The sequence below is a fragment of the Mus caroli genome, unplaced genomic scaffold (genome assembly GCF_978045245.1).
Source record: "Mus caroli unplaced genomic scaffold, Mus_caroli_1 scaffold_15, whole genome shotgun sequence".
Lineage (NCBI taxonomy): Eukaryota > Metazoa > Chordata > Mammalia > Rodentia > Muridae > Mus > Mus caroli.
Genome location: NW_028227270.1, coordinates 87617433 through 87634036, shown reverse-complemented (window position 1 = coordinate 87634036; position 16604 = coordinate 87617433). Strand labels below are relative to the sequence as shown.

The window sequence follows — 16604 nt, the reverse complement described above, 5'->3', positions numbered from 1 at the left end:
TGCAGACTAAGTTCCTATGTTCGGCAGAGTCCAGGAACCAAGATGGCGCTCCCTTCTCCTGAGGCAGAGCGCTCCCGTGCAGGGCGGACCACTCTCCTCCGGCTGGGAAGGTGCCGGATGTCTGTGGCCCCCAAAGGGTGCTGCCTCAGCGGCTCTGTGGCTCCCGCCTGTCCCAGAAAATGTCTGCCTCTGTGGTGCACACTCTCACCTGTGCAGACTAAGTTCCTAAGTTCGGTGGAGTCTCGGAACCAAGATGGCGCTCCCTGCTCCTGAGGCAGAGATCTCCTGTGCAGGGCGCACCACTGTTCTCCGGCTGGGAGGGTGTCGGATGTCTGGGGCCCCAAAAGGGTGCTGCCTCAGTGGCTCTGTGGCTCCTGCATGTCCCAGAAGCTGTCTGCCTCTGTGGTGCACACTCTTACCTGTCATTAGGGCAGTCTTAATGGCATCAAAGGCTTGTTGTTCTTTGTTCTTCTATATGAAGGACTGTTTATCTCTAATGAGGGGATAAAACAGGGCTGCTAATTCAGCAAAACCTGGAATCTACAGTCTGCAAAAGCCTGCAGTGCCCAGAAACTCTCTAACTTGTCTTGAACTGGTTGGTGTGGGAATATAAAACAGAGTCTCTTTTCTAGCTTTAGAGAGCCACCATTGCCTCTCTTCTTCTTCTTGGGACAGTCTCTCCCCCACTGTCCTTTTTCTTTACAGTAAACTCATTGATCTTTAGCCAAAGGCTCTCTTTTGTTGCCAGGTACTATCTTACTAGAGTCTCAAGGCTTGCTAACTTCCCTGACAACTGTGGCCATTATTTTATGCAAGTTTTTCTCTTGTCTCTTTTGGATGTTATCCAATTATCATGTCTCCATCTTGTCACCTATCCTCCCTCATAGTTTGCCTCTGCCCTGCTTTATCTTTCTTTCTTACTGCACATCTCTGATTCTGACTCTGGTCTCTGTCTTTGTCAGCCTGTCCATGTGTCTCACCATTTGAGCTTTATCCTTCTGCCTATCTTGCTTTCTATTTCTATATAGCAACCCTTCCTTTTGCCTGTCTCTCCTATCTCAGACCTCTCTCTAATCCCCTTCATCTCTATTTCCTCCTCTCTTCACTGTTAATCTCTCCATTTGCCACTGTCATCTATCTCTCGTGCGTCTGCTGAAGCTTTGCTCTTTTTACCTTCACAATGTTGCCTAGATTCTCTATAGGTTAAATCTTTTTCTTTTCTTTGCTCACTTCTTAGCAGCACTTTCCTTCCTTTCTTTATTTCTTCTCCTCTGTACTTTTTTTTTTTATCAACTTGTGCTAACTTTCTTACGGACTTACTCTGCTTTCTCTCTAACTTCTGTACCTGGTCATATTGGTCGGGCACTTCCATCAGAGCCTGGCAAAAGATTTTCAGATGCTCCCTACCTTCCATGAACCTATCATCTATATCAGCAAAGCAGCTGAGAGGGCCTCCATCTGCTCCCAGGACATTCTTCCTGTGTGATGAAGAGAACTTGCAACAATTGCTGCCAATTGTCCCGTGGGCATGGTGTACCTTGGGGTCAAGTCCATGTGCCAGTGATCTCCAGTGAGGACCGCTCTGCCCTTGGCATAAGGAACTTGGAGCCTGCCACCTGGGGTTCTGCACCAGCAGTGCTTGCAGCCTTCCGTGCTGGGAAGGAGGTGAGTTCCCAGAGAGCAGGGCTCTACCAGTGGGCTGATTGGGCAGGAGAAGCCCTGGGAGGGCACATTCCTTCCTCACCAGAGCTTGGAACAGCCTCATGGCCAGCAGCATGAGAGGGAAAGGAATGGGGATGAAGTCGCCAGAAAACATACATGGGGCAGGGGAGTGAGCACAGCACTCACAGCTGACTATGCTGGGCCACTGATGTCTCAAAGTGAAATCACTTTCTCTCACTAACAAGAGGCACTCTGGCTAACTGCAAGGGACATGGGATGGTACCAGAATCTCTGGCAAGTCTTGGAAGCATAGGGGAAAGCAGGGAAGACCAGGAAGGACCTGTGAGCACCCAGCATGCCAAAGACTGGAGGCAGGCAGACGGGATATAGGGGAACATGAAGCATCATAAGGTAAGTATGAGAAGCAGACATGGTGATGAAAGAAGACTGGGCAGGTCAGAGAAGGTGAGAGATAGACTCCCAGAGCAACCTGACAAATTCTTGCCTAGTAGGGTCAGTGAGGATCTGGGTCTCTCATCAGGACGCAGAATTCAGCCCTAGGTACCACAGAGTGCTCATGGCCGGCCACTCCAACCATGTCTGCCTACACCAAGCTCAAAAGAGGCTCCTAAAGGCCCAGCACCTCCACCAGGGCCTGCTGCACGACTTCAACCTGCTGGTCACACTCCCAGGAGCTGGACATAGCTCAGCGGCCCCTGAAAGCCAACCCCGCCCGAAGCTGGGCCTGAGGCCAGGGCCCTCACTTCAGTCTCCTCCACCTCCCCTCAGCATCCACAACATTCAGGACCACAGCCTGACATTCACAATAATACTACAGAAAACAAGCCAAACAAAAAACAATACAGGGCGTCCTAGACTCGATTCTCACAGAAACCTGAACCAGGCAGTAGTTGCCTCTCAGCTATTGCTGAGTTGAGAAATAACACCTCTGATCCAACCCCCCAGAGGGATTCTGGAGCATCCTCCAGTTCCTCATCGCCTGTGACATCTCGGCATGTCTGCATGTCACAATGCTCATTCAGATGGGGTCTCTCATGAGAACTCTGGAACTTGAGACCAGTTGCCCACCCACACACAACCTTGGGAACCAAAACCAGACCTGAAACTAGAACCTGAAAGCAGTCATCCCCTTCCAGGACCTGACAGACACAGACAGCAGACACTGACAAGATAGACAGACAGAGATCCCACTTTACCTTGCTTGAGCATCCCTCTGATACACAGTGTCTGGGTCCCCTTGAGGAAGGTCCTCCAGGCCAATGCACCAAATGTTGGAGTCCATCAAAAGACCTTCACTCACAAAGACCACAGAGAATGCCATTGCTTCAATCCGCAAGAGGACTTTTATTGATCCAATGCTTTGGGGAACCCTCTCAGCATACAGGCAAGAGGAGAGACCCTGAACAGAAAGAACACAATTTTTATACCTTGGGGGGGGCAGATTTAGGCAACAGGGTAGCTGGATTATTCTCATTGGTATAGCAAGTAACCATTTCAGGCATTGGTTGGTTTGCATAGTGACTATCTTTGGCCTAGTGACTCACTCTGCCTACCCTTATGGTGGGTTATCAGCAAAGCAGCAGTACATTTTGTACTTATGGGTCAGCTATAACATCACAGCTATTAACATCAGAGGGAATTCTAGCAAGATCAGGGTGTTTGTGGTTTATCTCAAAATTCAGTGTGGGGCAGGGTAGGAAAATTTTTCAGGGAACTGCTATCTTGTTATGGCAACTGCAGACTTAGTATTTTGACTACTACGTTTCTAAAATTTCCTTCAGAGGGGGAAGTGGTAGGTTGTCTTGAATTTGTTTTGGATTCTACAACACCAGTATCCACTTGGGCAAGCAAAACTGAAAAGTGGAGATATGGGTACAGATGTTACCTGCCATCAAAACAATTACTCCCTCCATACCTGCCTGTCTTACACAATAAATAAAGCTCTAGCCAAAAAAAAAGGTTTAGACTCACAAATAGGTATCCCGTTTTAAAATGTAAAAAAAACTTTGTAAAACCTGGTAAAAGTGATAACTAGTAATAATAAAGAGTTTGGTTTTGTAACAACATTTGAATTAAGTTAAATGCTAAAACATTTACAATTTTTAGAGTTTAGGACAGAAGTAAAGACGAATTCTAAAATAGTTCTCTCCACATCTTGTCCTCTGATATGGCATCTTTTTCTTTATCTTAGAATTTTCCTTGAGTAGACTTTTCTCTTTTAACTCTCATGCCTACATTAAGATGTGTTTATTATAGAACCCAGCCTGAAAATTCCTTTTTAGTCTTTGAACCAGAAATTTCAGCTTAACCTGCATCAAGGCCTCCTCAGCTTGGGGGAAGTCCTCAGAATGTTAAAAACAAATAACAAAACTGCATGTAATGAATGAAGCATTGCTGATGAATCTCCCTGTCTGTCATGTGGATTATCAGTTCAATTAAACCTGAGTTCTGTGCTCTTAGCTTTCCTAGTCTTCCACTCCGCAAGCCCCTTCCTTTTCCCCTGCCAGAGACAGGGTTTTTCTGTGTAGCATGGCTAACCTGGAACTCACTGTGTATACCAGGCTGCCCTTGAACTCACAGAGATTCTCCTGACTCTACCTAGGATTAAAGGTGAGTGCCACCATACACAGTACTTATTTTTTTTTTTTTTTTTGTAGCCAGAAGCCTTGAGAAGATTAGAAGCTAGTGATATCAAACTTACATTCTATTCTTGAGTTGTATGTAGAAACACATGGTTTTATGAGCGGGGAGTGTCTATCATTATAGAACCAAGTACATCCCATGTGTTGGACCTACATGGCGATCAGAGAATTAAAACAAGGGAAACTAACAGTGTGGGAATTTTCCCCAGGAACCTATAATAGGATGAGAGAGCACTAGCCAGGAGGGGAAATTTTCTCCCTGAGAAAGATTTCACATAATCTTAACAACTTGTCAGACCACCTTATAGGAAGGGACTGAAGACCAGAAAACAGTGAAGATGAAAATGTCAATTCAGGAACTTTGTAAAACAAAACACTTGCCCCTCCAGAAGTAAGAGGCTAATTAGTCTTTCTCAGACCACAGTGTGGGAACCGACCTTCGGGTGGGGACGCATTCCACAGGAATGACTGTTACTCACCTTCAGACAAGGGAAGTCCTTGTCACCTCATTCCCTAAAGACCAATCAGTTTAAAGGGTGCAGTGTTCTGCCAATTATATTGTGCCTAGTTGTTGATGCTCTGTTCAGCCCCTGGAAACCATATAAAAAAAAAAAAAACTTGCTGAACTGGTGCTGGTGTCCGCCGATGACCCCAGTGCACTGGAACAATAAATTCCTCTTGATTTTTGCATTGTTTCTGGCTCCACATGGTTCACTTAGGGGATCCCTGGTAAGCTAAGGTTACCTAGATTCTTACAACATCTCTGGTGGGCATGATTCCACCTTGACCCAGACTTTTATCTCCTGTCAGGACCACCAAACATGTATTGGAGGGATTGGCAGATCCCCTTGTCCCTCTTCTCAATGTGACCATACTGAAAAATCTCTGTGTTTTGCTTTCCACTTGTAATTTGGCTCTTTTAATTGGTGTATTGAAGAAGGATGGCCAGACCTGATTTGTCAAAAGTTGTGACTTCTAAGTATGAAATCATCAAATACAAATAAGTAAAAGATCCTAAAAAAAGATAGTTCCCAAGAGGCAATCTCATCAGAAATATTAATATTCAGCTAAATCCTTCTGTAGAAGGTGGAATATGATATACTCAGGCCTTTATCATAAGAGACATTCTCAAATATTGGGACTCCAGTCCTTACCCTGACACTATGAATGATCTACTACTGAGAGGTCGGTCACAGGAAATTTATTACCACAATTCACTTCATGTTTTTTAACCCCAAACAAATAATATCTCAAATAGAAACTGAGTCCTATAACAGAACTTTTACTGGTTGTTTTAACTTACAGCCTAATATTTCCATCAATATATTTAAAATATACTTTGATTTGTACTTTTTTTTTTTTTTTTTTTTTTTTTTTTTTTTTTTTTGCTTTTGGAGACAGGACTATTCTGTACATCTTTGGCTATTCTGGAACTCCACTTGTAGTCCAGGCTGGCCTTGGACTCAGATGTTTCCCTGTCTCTCTACCTAATGAGTGTTGGGATTAAATGCATGCACCACCATTGTCCTGCTTATTTTGTTCCTAATAGAAAAATAAACCTGGGGACATGAAATTTGGGTTATCTCATTGTCCCTATAAGAGAGGATATTTTTGGATCAGCTTTTGACACCTAAACATGGAGCCAAAATACAATAAACTTTAACAACAGAATGGAATTAACTGGTAAGTCCACCAGTGAAGGAACCAGGAAACTTCATGGGATGGTGGGAATTGTAGTTCTTGGGAAATGACAACGCCTCATGGGAAAGTACGTTGGCCTGTATGTTTGTTCTTTTTAGCTCATGCGACACATGGCTGGAGGTCATTCTCAGGTGGGAAAGTCTGGAAAACTGTTCTGAACAAAGTCTGTCTTTTACTCAGTATTGACTATTTAATAAGGCTTTCTTTGTATTTGGCCCAAAATATTAGAGTTGATTTTTCTGACAAGTCAGAGAATTAGTTGTTATCTTTTGTTAGAGCTCCCATTTTTCCAAATGTTTATAAGGTAGTATTCATTACACATGTAATGCTACCTGGAATACCTGATGGTAATTATCACCAAATACTCCCTCCATTTTAGAGAAAGGAAGAAAAAAAGAAAGAGACAGACAGACAGAGTCAGAGACAGAGGCAGAGAGAGACAGAGAGAGACAGAGAGGGGAATGAAGGAAGAGAAAGAGAGAGAGAGAGAGATGCAGGCAGGCAAAGAAAGAAAGAGAAAGAAAGAAAGAAAAAGAAAGTGAGAAAGAAAGAAAGGCAAAGAAGGAAAGAGAAATAAAAAGAAAGTAAGAAAGAAAGGCAAAGAAAGAAAAAGAAAGGAAGAGAACGAGAAAAAGAAAGAGAAAGAAATAAAGAGGAAAGGAGAGGAGAGGAGAGAAGAGGAGAGGAGAGGAGAGGAGAGGAGAGGAGAGGAGAGGAGAGGAGAGGAGAGGAGAGGAGAGGAGAGGAGAGGAGAGGAGAGGAGAGGAGAGGAGAGGAGAGGAGAGGAGAGAAGAGGAAGAAAGAGAGAGAGAGAGAGAGAGAGAGAGAGAGAGAGAGAGAGAGAGAGAGAGAGAGAGAGAAAGGAAGGAAGGAAGGAAGGAAGGAAGGAAGGAAGGAAGGAAGGAAGAAAGAAAGAAAGAAAGAAAGAAAGAAAGAAAGAAAGAAAGAAAGAAAGAAAGAAGAAAGAAAGAATTGCCTTCCTATGCTAGCTATAATATGGGCACTAAGGGGGGGAGGGTGCAGGGGAAAGAGAAGGGAGGGAGGATAGCCAATGTGCAGCCAGAGTTCCTCCTGTGCTCTGGGCAGGCAGATGAGGGAGGGCTGCCATACACTTTCCACTCAACCGCAGGTGGGCACCTAAGCCACTGACCCCACTCAACGGGGGTTGGACAAGGGGCAGCTCCCAACCTGGGGCCCCAGGGTGACACCCTGTAGTCCCAGGGTTATGGAAGAGAGGGCAGAGAGAGAAAGGTTCCCATGAAGGTGAGAGTCCTTAGTTAGGACCTTGACTGGAGCACAGGAAGGCCTTGCATCAAGAGATTAGAAATGGCTCATTAGAGGAAAGCCATCCAATCATCCAAGCACAGTGAGCCTTGATGAACAGAGACAGTCTATGGTTTTAGAGCTTTATTGTAGAAAGACAGGGAGAAGAGAAAAGGTAAAAGAGAGAGACAAGCCATGGCCAAGAGGAGAAAAGGGAAAAGGAGAGAGAGAGAAGAAAGGTTAGAGAGTAAGAAAGAGAGAGCAAGAGGAAGAGAATGTAAGAGAGTAAGAGCATAAGGAGAGGAGAGGAGAGGAGAGGAGAGGAGAGGAGAGGAGAGGAGAGGAGAGGAGAGGAGAGGAGAGGAGAGGAGAGGAGAGGAGAGGAGAGGAGAGGAGAGGAGAGGAGAGGAGAGGAGAGGAGAGGAGAGGAGAGGGAAAGGAGAGGAGGGGAGGGGAGGGGAGATAGTAAGAGCCAGGTGGGGACAAGCAACCCCTCTTATGGTGTGCTGTTATCTTTACTGTTGCTAGGTAACTGGGGAGAAGTTTAGCTTGAAGGTCAGAAGCTTGGAATATTGTCTACATGACTACTAGCAATGCATCTCCTGTGGGATGTAACTTCGAGGGGGGTAACTTCGACAGGAGCCAGAGTTCCAGGAGACATGAGGGAACTCCTACCATCCCATGTAGGTGAATTATCACCACTGGGACCCAGGGTTCCACACCTCAGCTCAACTAGAGACCAGCCTGTCTTTGCATAGCTCAATGCCCCACACTATGGAATGTTTGTTGGAATGTTTCTTAGTTGTCCCAACCTGCATGAGTAAACAACAAGTCTCTTGAGAGAGGGAGTGAGAATGGATGGAACAAGAGACACAAAGGAAGGAGACAAAACAGAGATCTGTTTAAGCCTCACTTATTTCCAAAAACACTCAACTTATAAATTTGCAAACCACAATTACAAAGTGGAATCAATTGCTAAAGTACATGACTGGGTAAATAGAAAGTGCTAAACAACCAGTTGAGTTAAAGGAAAGTTCTAATCACAAGATGTCTTAAGGAAGGTTCTAACCATAAGGTCTTAAAGCTGGAAGATTCCAACCGCAAGAAGTATTAACTATTCTCAGGGAACAGAAAACCAAATCTCTTAAGGCAGAAGTTAGAAATGATAATTGTAAAATAAGTAATGGCCCAAGGAAAAGATGGAGATTGAGATGCCAAAGGCTCTTTTGGCCCCAACAGAACCCCCTTTATTAGTTTATAGAAACAAGGCATATATGAGATGGCAATGTCTAAATCAGCCATATCCTAGAGATTCCAACTGGACTGTGCCTGTCTTAGGTTATAAGAACAGTCATGCAATAATGGTCTTACCCATCATATAAGAGATCCCACCACCTTTCAGGGTCCCCCTGTCTTAGGTTGTCATTTATATAAGGATGGCATCCTCTCACCATTGCTTGTCACTGGCTGCCAGTCCATTATACTGGAGAAGGTGCAGCCAAGCTGGAAGTGGCCAACTTAAGTGTCATTAGGCAAAATGTCAACATAACCATCTTTCATATCTGCCATCTCTAGCTGGTGGTAGTGAATTTGTAAGGGTTGAGCTTTCTTTGCATCTATATGTCCCTTAATAAAGAGAGCAGGTCCTAGTGATAGTAAAATTAATAAGCCAAGCACTGGGCCAAGAAAGGGGAGAAGGTAGGGCAGAATTCCATCCCAGTCACTCCACATGGGTTGTTGAAGAGTTCTTGATGCCTCTTCTCTAATTCTTGTTGATGCTTTTGAATTCTGTTGTGCAGAATACCAGACATATTGACACAGAAACAGCATTTTTCATGTAAGACTAAGCAAATGTCTTCCTTATCTGCAGTAAGTAAATCTAAGACACATGTATTTTGGCAATTTCTTGTGACCAGATGTTATCACCCAGTAATTTAAAACCCAAACAAGTATAAGGGTCGTGGAGTTGAATTTTATCAGGAGCTATTTGTAATCCACTATTTAAAAGGGCCTTCTGAAGCTCTTTATAGCAAGAAAGAACTTCTCTATCTGAGTTTCCTGCCAAAAACATATCATCCATATAAAGAATCATATACATGTCAAGCCAAGAAAGCCTAACTTCTTTTATGGCAGAAGCAACAAAGGACTGAAAAAGAGTAGGGCTATTGGCCATGCCCTGGGAAAGCATCCACGATTGAAAGTGTTGCATTGGCTCACAAAAACTAAATGAGAGGAGGCTGAAGACAAAGCGTTTTTGATCATCAGGATGTAAAGGAATTGTAAAGAAACACACTTTTTAATCAATTACAATCTTATAATATCCTAAAAGTATGGCTGAAGGTGAGGGCAGTCCAGGCTGTAGGGCCCCCCATTATCACCATGGATTTATTAACTGCTCAGAGATCAATACTCAAATATAGAAGTATTCCATGAAGAACTGCTGGATATTAGATGACTTGCCTCAAGCTTCTGTACCTCAAGCTTCTGTTGGGCAGCATCAAGTTTTTCTTAAGTATAGATGATTGAGAGACCCAGATTGGATCATCTGACAACCAAGTGATCGTATAAGCATTGGCCACAGGAGAGTCAAAAGCCCCTAGGAAAAATGTTCAAGACCCAGGCATTCATTTTCTGGCCTGACAGAAATAGGTTCAGTGACACCATCTCCATCTTCATTTTTTCCTAAGCCCTTACCAGGCACATATCCCTTTTTTTTTTTTCCAATCTGGAGAGCAACTATATCATTAAGGCTGCACATTATCATTCTCAACTGAGAAAGAAGAACTTGACCCAAAAGATTTATAGGGAAGCCAGGTATAACATATGGTTGGATAATCCCAGAGTGTCCCTTGTCATCTTTCCAAACCAGCAGAACCATGTTTCTCATGGGATTGGAGCTTTGGCTCAGGTCTTGAAGGTGAGTTAGGGTAGCCTCAATTGGCCAAATTGTTGGCCATTCAGCTACTCTAATTATTGTAACATCAGCTCCTGTGTCTACGAGGCTGGAAAATTTTTTTCCATTTAATGTTAAAATTAAAGTGGGTTTATCTTTGGATGTGGCCTGAATCCAAGAGGTGTCAGAAGAACCAGGGTCATCTTTGGGTTTCACTCTTTTTAGGGACTTATATGAATCTGATTGAAAGGGTAAAAGAAGCAATTGGATAAGTTTTTGACCAGTGTCAATAATAAACAGGTCATCTTGGGAAGAGGCAAGAATAAGAATCTCTCCTTGAAAGTCATTATCAATAACTCCTGGAAAAACATGTAAGCCTTTCAAAAATGAGCTGCACTGGCCCAAAATAATGCTAAACATACCCAGGGGCAGTGGACCATTAATCCAAGTATTAGTGATCTGAACCCCCACTTCTGGAGTCAAGGTTACACAGGAGGAGGCACAGAGGCCTAATCTTGGGCTGCCAGGTGTGGCTCAGTAGAGTTCTGAAATGAATTGTGGCTTGCTGGGACAAAGCTCACTGCCCCAAATGGATTGTCATTTTTGGGGGCCTGGGGTTGGCCCTACCACCCATTTCCTATCACCTTAATAGGCAAGAGTGTCTGTTCCTGGTGGTCTGTCTTAGATCGATACTCATTAGCCCAGTGGCGGTCCTGCCTGCAACGAGGGAACAGGCTAGGAGCATGAGGGTGAGAAGACCCAACACTGTCTTGATTTTTCGGGACAGTTGCTTTTGAGGTGGCCATCCTGTCAACAGAGAAGAATTTGCACCAATCATGACAACATTTATTTCAGCTTCTAAGGAGTTGTTGTACCTGCATAGCCACAGCCATGGCCAGCCATTGTTGATATGCTGTGCCAATATCAGAATATAGGTGAATGTAATCTGAAATATCCCCTTTCTTCTTATGGGAAAGGTAGCCTGACAGGCAGTGTTGGCATTTTCAAAGGCAAGTTGTTTGATAAAATCAGAGCAATCTGCACTTCCAAAGATGTGCCCTGCAGTTGTTGTGAGGCAATGGACAAAATCTTTAAAAAATTCATCAGGTCACTGTTGAATCCCAATGAGGCACAAGCCCACACTTTCTTTGGAGAGCAGGCATTTCCATGCCTTAAATGCAGCAGACTGGATCTGTGTGAATAAGCCTGGTAGGTAATTAAGCTGTTGTAATCCATCTTGAAAATCATCTGCACCAAGAAGCATATTAGCTGTCCATGCTATCCTGGCCTGGGCATTTCTAGTGGCCAAATCTTTGCAAGCGTCTTTATAATCAGCCTCCCATAGGAGAAAATCTCCCACCACCGAAGGGAAGACTTGGCAAGAGTATGCCAATCTTGGGGTATAAGCCATCTTTCAGCAACAACCTTGACCATAGCAAAGAATATGGAGCTGTGGCCCCATATTGAGAAACTGCTGTTTTTAATTCCTTAAGCATGGTCATCTCAAAAGCAACATGATGGCAGACAGGACCTACCTCTGCATCTCCAGGGGTCTCAACAATAGGGAACATAGGGTGTGATAGAGGTGCCTGTGGGGAAGTGATGGCCAGGAGTGGTGAGCTGAGATGTTGGAGTTGCTTAAGAAACTCCTGATGCTTGCTTTCAAGATGAATTTGGTCTCTTTAAGGTTTGGTTCCACTTTTGAAGGGAAACTGAATCTTGTGACAGGAGTGGAGCTGATGAAATAGGGGCATAAGGTGGTGGTGGTCTTTGGAAAGGAGGCCAATCAGTATTATGATATTGAATGGTTGCCTTGTCCAAATCTTCCCAATCAGTGTCACTGAGGTCATTTGCCTGAGCCATCTTCTTCTTATATTTCTCTAAAAGTGGATAAATTCTTTTAATTTTAGAATGAGTGCCCACGGATTTTTTTCTCTTGATTTTTATGGTCCTTAGATTTTTGTTTTAGGAGAATAGAGTCAGTGTTTGAAATCTTTTCAAAGTCAGCTTTTGAATTCTTTGTCTAAGGTTTTGCAACTCCAACTTTTTCCTCAACATCACTATCAAAGCACATTAGGTCCTCCTCCACCTGTTCCACTGATTGAGAACTCAGCATACTGTTGCCTTGTTAGGTGTGATGGTAATAGAGTTCTTTTTAGAAGCAAGACATTTTTCTGTCTTCAACAATTTCTGCAATTGAGGGGTCAGATAGTTTAAAAGAACAAACTTCTTTAATAAGATTCCAAAAAGACAATGCCGTTACTGGGACCTTTTCAGGCCTAAACACATCATATTAATTGTAAAATAAGTAATGGCGCAGGGACAAGATGGAGATTGAGATGCCAAGTGGCTTTTAGGCCCCACCACTTTGTGCTAGCTTTGGGAATAAATTTCTCAGTTTTTATCCCTGGACTGTTTTCTCTCACTGTGTCATGGGGTTATGTAGCATGTTCACACAAACATGAAGGGCCTCTTTGCTGAAACTAATCTCTTCTAATGTGTCTTCCTGGACAAGTCATCAGACATCTTTCTGACTCAAAACCATACATTACATGCAGGAAAGGCAAATCCATAACCAGAATAAGTATCTACTTCAGTAAGAACAAAATGCTGTCCTTTCCACAAAGGAAGTGGTCCAATGTAGTCAACCTGCCACCAGGTTGCGGGCTGGTCACCTTAAAGAATGGTGGCATATCTGGGGCCCAGTGTTGGTTTCTGCTGTTGGCAGATCTGGCATTCAGCAGCAGCTGTAGCCAGGTCAGCCTTGCTGAGTGGAAGTCCATGTTGCTGAGCCCAAGCATAACCTCCATCTCGACCACCATGGCCACTTTTTTGATGTGCCCATTGAGCAATGACAGGGATGTCTGGGGAAAGAGGCTGACTGTCTACAAAACGGGTTATCTTATCCACTTGATTATTGAACTCCTTCTCGGCTGAACTCACCTTTTGGTGAGAATTTACATGGGACACAAATATCTTCGCATTCTTTGCCCATTTAGAGAGATCTATCCATGTATTTATTCACCAGATGTCTTTCGCACCAAATTTCGAATTGTGATCTGTAGTGGCTATTCCTGGTTGTCAACTTGACTATATTTGGAATGAACTACAATCCAGAATTGGAAGGCTCACCAGTGACCTTTATCTGGAGGCTTGGAGATCCTTATCTGGATCTTGGTATGGAGATCTTGAGCCATAGTGGCTATGGATTCCAAAAGATTAAACCTCCGAGTTTAAGGAACACACGTTTAATCTGGGCTACACCTTTCATCTGGGATTAAGGGTGTGGTGGAACACACCTTTAATCTGGGCTACACCTTCTGCTGGAGACAATATAAGGACATTGGAAGAAGGGAGTCTAGGTCTTGCTCCTTCGCCTGCTTGCTGTGTGAGACTGAGTAACTGCTAGATCCTTGGACTTCCATTCACAGCTGTGACTGAACCATTGTTGGGAATTGGGCTGCCGACTGTAAGTCATCAATAAATTCTTTTACTATATAGAGACTATCCATAAGCTCTGTGACTCTAGAGAACCCTGACTAATACATGATCTTTCCAAGTCCCTGACCATCCAGCCAATCCATTGGTTATAACCCATCAGTCAGTGAATAATCATACATCTGGCCATTTCTTCTTATAAACAAACTGTAATACCATGTGTACTGCCCGAATTTCTGCCCACTGTGAAGATTTCCCTTTACCTGTGTCTTTTAGGGTTGTCCCAGAAAGGGGTTATAATGCTGCAGCTGTCCACTTCTGGGTGGTGCCTGAAAACACGCAGAGCCATCAGTAAACCAGGCCCTAGTCTTCTCCTCTTCGGTCAGCCAATCATAGGGAATACCCCATGAGGCTATAGGCACATGCTTGGCAGCAGATGGCATTGTAACGGGAGTAGAAACCATAGGCATTTGAGAAACTTCTTCATGTAACTTGCTTGTGCCTTCAGGACCTGCTCTGGCCAGATCATGTATATACCACTTCCATTTGATAATAGACTGCTGCTGTGTGTGTCCCACTTTACAACTTACAGGGTCTGATAGTATCCAGCTCATGGTGGGTAGTTTAGGTCGCATAGTAACTTGGTGTCCTATTGTCAAATGCTCAGTTTCCACTAAGGCCTGATAGCAGGCCAACAGCTGTTTTTCAAAGGGTAAATAGTTGTCTGCAGATGATGGTAGTGCTTCGCCCCAAAATCCCAAAGGTCTCTTCTGTGATTCACCTACAGGGACCTGCCAGAGACTCCAAACAGAATCTCTATCAGCCACAGACAACTCAAGTACCATTGAGTCTTCTGGATCAAATCGTCCAAGTGATAGAGCAGCCTGCACAGCAGCCTGGACCTGTTGGAGAGCCTTCTCCTGTTCCAGGACCCACACAAACCTAGCAGCTTTCCGAGTCACTTGGTAAATAGGCCTAAGTAACACAGCCAAGTGAGGGATATGCTGTCTCCAGTATCCAAATAGACACACTAAACATTGTGCTTCTTTCTTGGTTGTAGGAAGGGCAAGGTGCAATAACTTATCTTTCACCTTGAAGGAATATCTCTACATGCCCCACACCACTGAACTCCTAAGAATTTCACTGAGGTAGATGGTCCTTGAATTTTGGTTGGATTTATTTCCCATCCTCTGATACACATGTGTTACCAATGAGTTCAAAGTGGTTGCTACTTCCTGCTCATTTGGTCCAATCAGCATAATGTCGTCAATATAGTGCACCAATGTGATATTTTGTGGAAGAGCCAAAAGATCAGGATCCCTTCTAACTAAATTATGACACAGGGCAGGAGAGTTGATATATCCTTGAGGCAAAACTGTGAAGGTATACTGTTGGCCTTGGCAACTGAAAGCAAATTGCTTTTGGTGGTCCTTATGGACAGGTACTGATAAGAAGGCATTTGCCAGATCAATAGCCTCATATCAGGTGCCAGGAGATGTGTTAATTTGCTCAAGTAATAAAACTACATCTGGTACAGCTGCTGCAATTAGAGTTACTACTTGATTTAGTTTTTTCAATAATCAACTGTCATTCTCCATGATCCATCTGTTTTCTGCACTGGCCAGTTAGGAGATTTAAAGGGAGATGTGGTGGGAACCACCACCCCTGCATCTTTCAAGCCCTTCATAGTGGCAGTAATTTCTGCAATTCCTCCAGGAATACAATACTGTTTTTGATTCACTATTTTCTTTGGCAGAGGCAACTCTAAAGGCTTCCATTTAGCCTTTCCAACCATAATAGCCCTCACTCTACAGTTCAGGGAAGCAATATGAGAATTCTGCCAATTTCTGCATATATCTATCCCAATTATACATTCTGGAACTGGGGAAATGACCACAGCATATGTTCGGGGACCTACTAGACCTACTGTGAGTCGGACATCAGTCAAAACTCACCTGTCCTCCATAAGCCCTTACTTTAACTGGAGGGCTGCAATATTTCTTGGGATCTCCTGGGATCAGTGTCAATTCAGAACTAGTATTCAATAGACCCCAGAAAGTCTGATTACTTCCTCTCCCCCAGAGTACAGTCACCCTTGTAAAAGGCCGTAGGTCCCTCTGGGGGAAGAACTGGAGAAAGGGTAACAGCAAATTTTTTAGGTGTCTTATCAAGATCCTTCCTCAGGGGAAACTGGCCACCCTTTCATTCAAGGGGTTCTGGGATCTGCAAAATGGCTCAAATCTGGAAATTGTTTCACTGGCCAAGATTGTTGTTTACCACGATCTAATGTAGCCTTTCTTTCATTTATTTGAGAATTTTTCTGCTTATAGATATCAAACAGATATGTAGTAGGCTTCCTATGTATTTTGTTCCTGGAAACACCATGATTAATTAGCCAGTACCAAAGGTCCAAGCGAGTCATGCCACTATAAATGTCAGCTCTCCTGTGCTGACCATTACTGGGTATGTTATTATAAACATTGTTTTGCCTACGCTGTCCATTATAATAACTAGGATCACCTTGTCTCTAGCAATTCAATGCTGAAACCTGACCCCTGTTACCTCGGAATCCAATTAAACCCATTGAATTAATTCATCTAATTGAGCCGCAGCATCTCCAATGCTAAGGTCTGGCACAAGTAAAAGGGCAAGAACAAAACCCTTCAAATGTGCTGGTGCCCTCTCACCAGTTTGTATCCTTTAGAGCTGGTAAAGGGCATATCTTCTGGACCTTCCCATTGTGAAAAATTAGGTTTTACACAATATATCCACTCTAGCATTGCAATTTCCCCAAGTCTTAAAATCCCTTCGTCAACACTAAGCCACGCAATATCAGGCATCTCCAAGTCATTTCCAGTAGGCCATCTTTTGATAAACACTTCAGCCATCCATTCAAACAAACTTTTGACACGTGTTTTAACTGTGTGAGCTTCCGTATTAAACCTAGAATCTCCACTCAGAGGGCCCATGTCAATAAACTCAGC

At 43.7% G+C, this 16604-nt stretch overlaps 1 pseudogene; it reads left to right on the top strand.

Moving 5' to 3' along the window:
- Positions 1-1611: 1611 nt before the first annotated feature.
- On the top strand, positions 1612-1768 carry LOC147001029 (Nuclear RNase P; annotated as a pseudogene).
- Positions 1769-16604: the final 14836 nt, after the last annotated feature.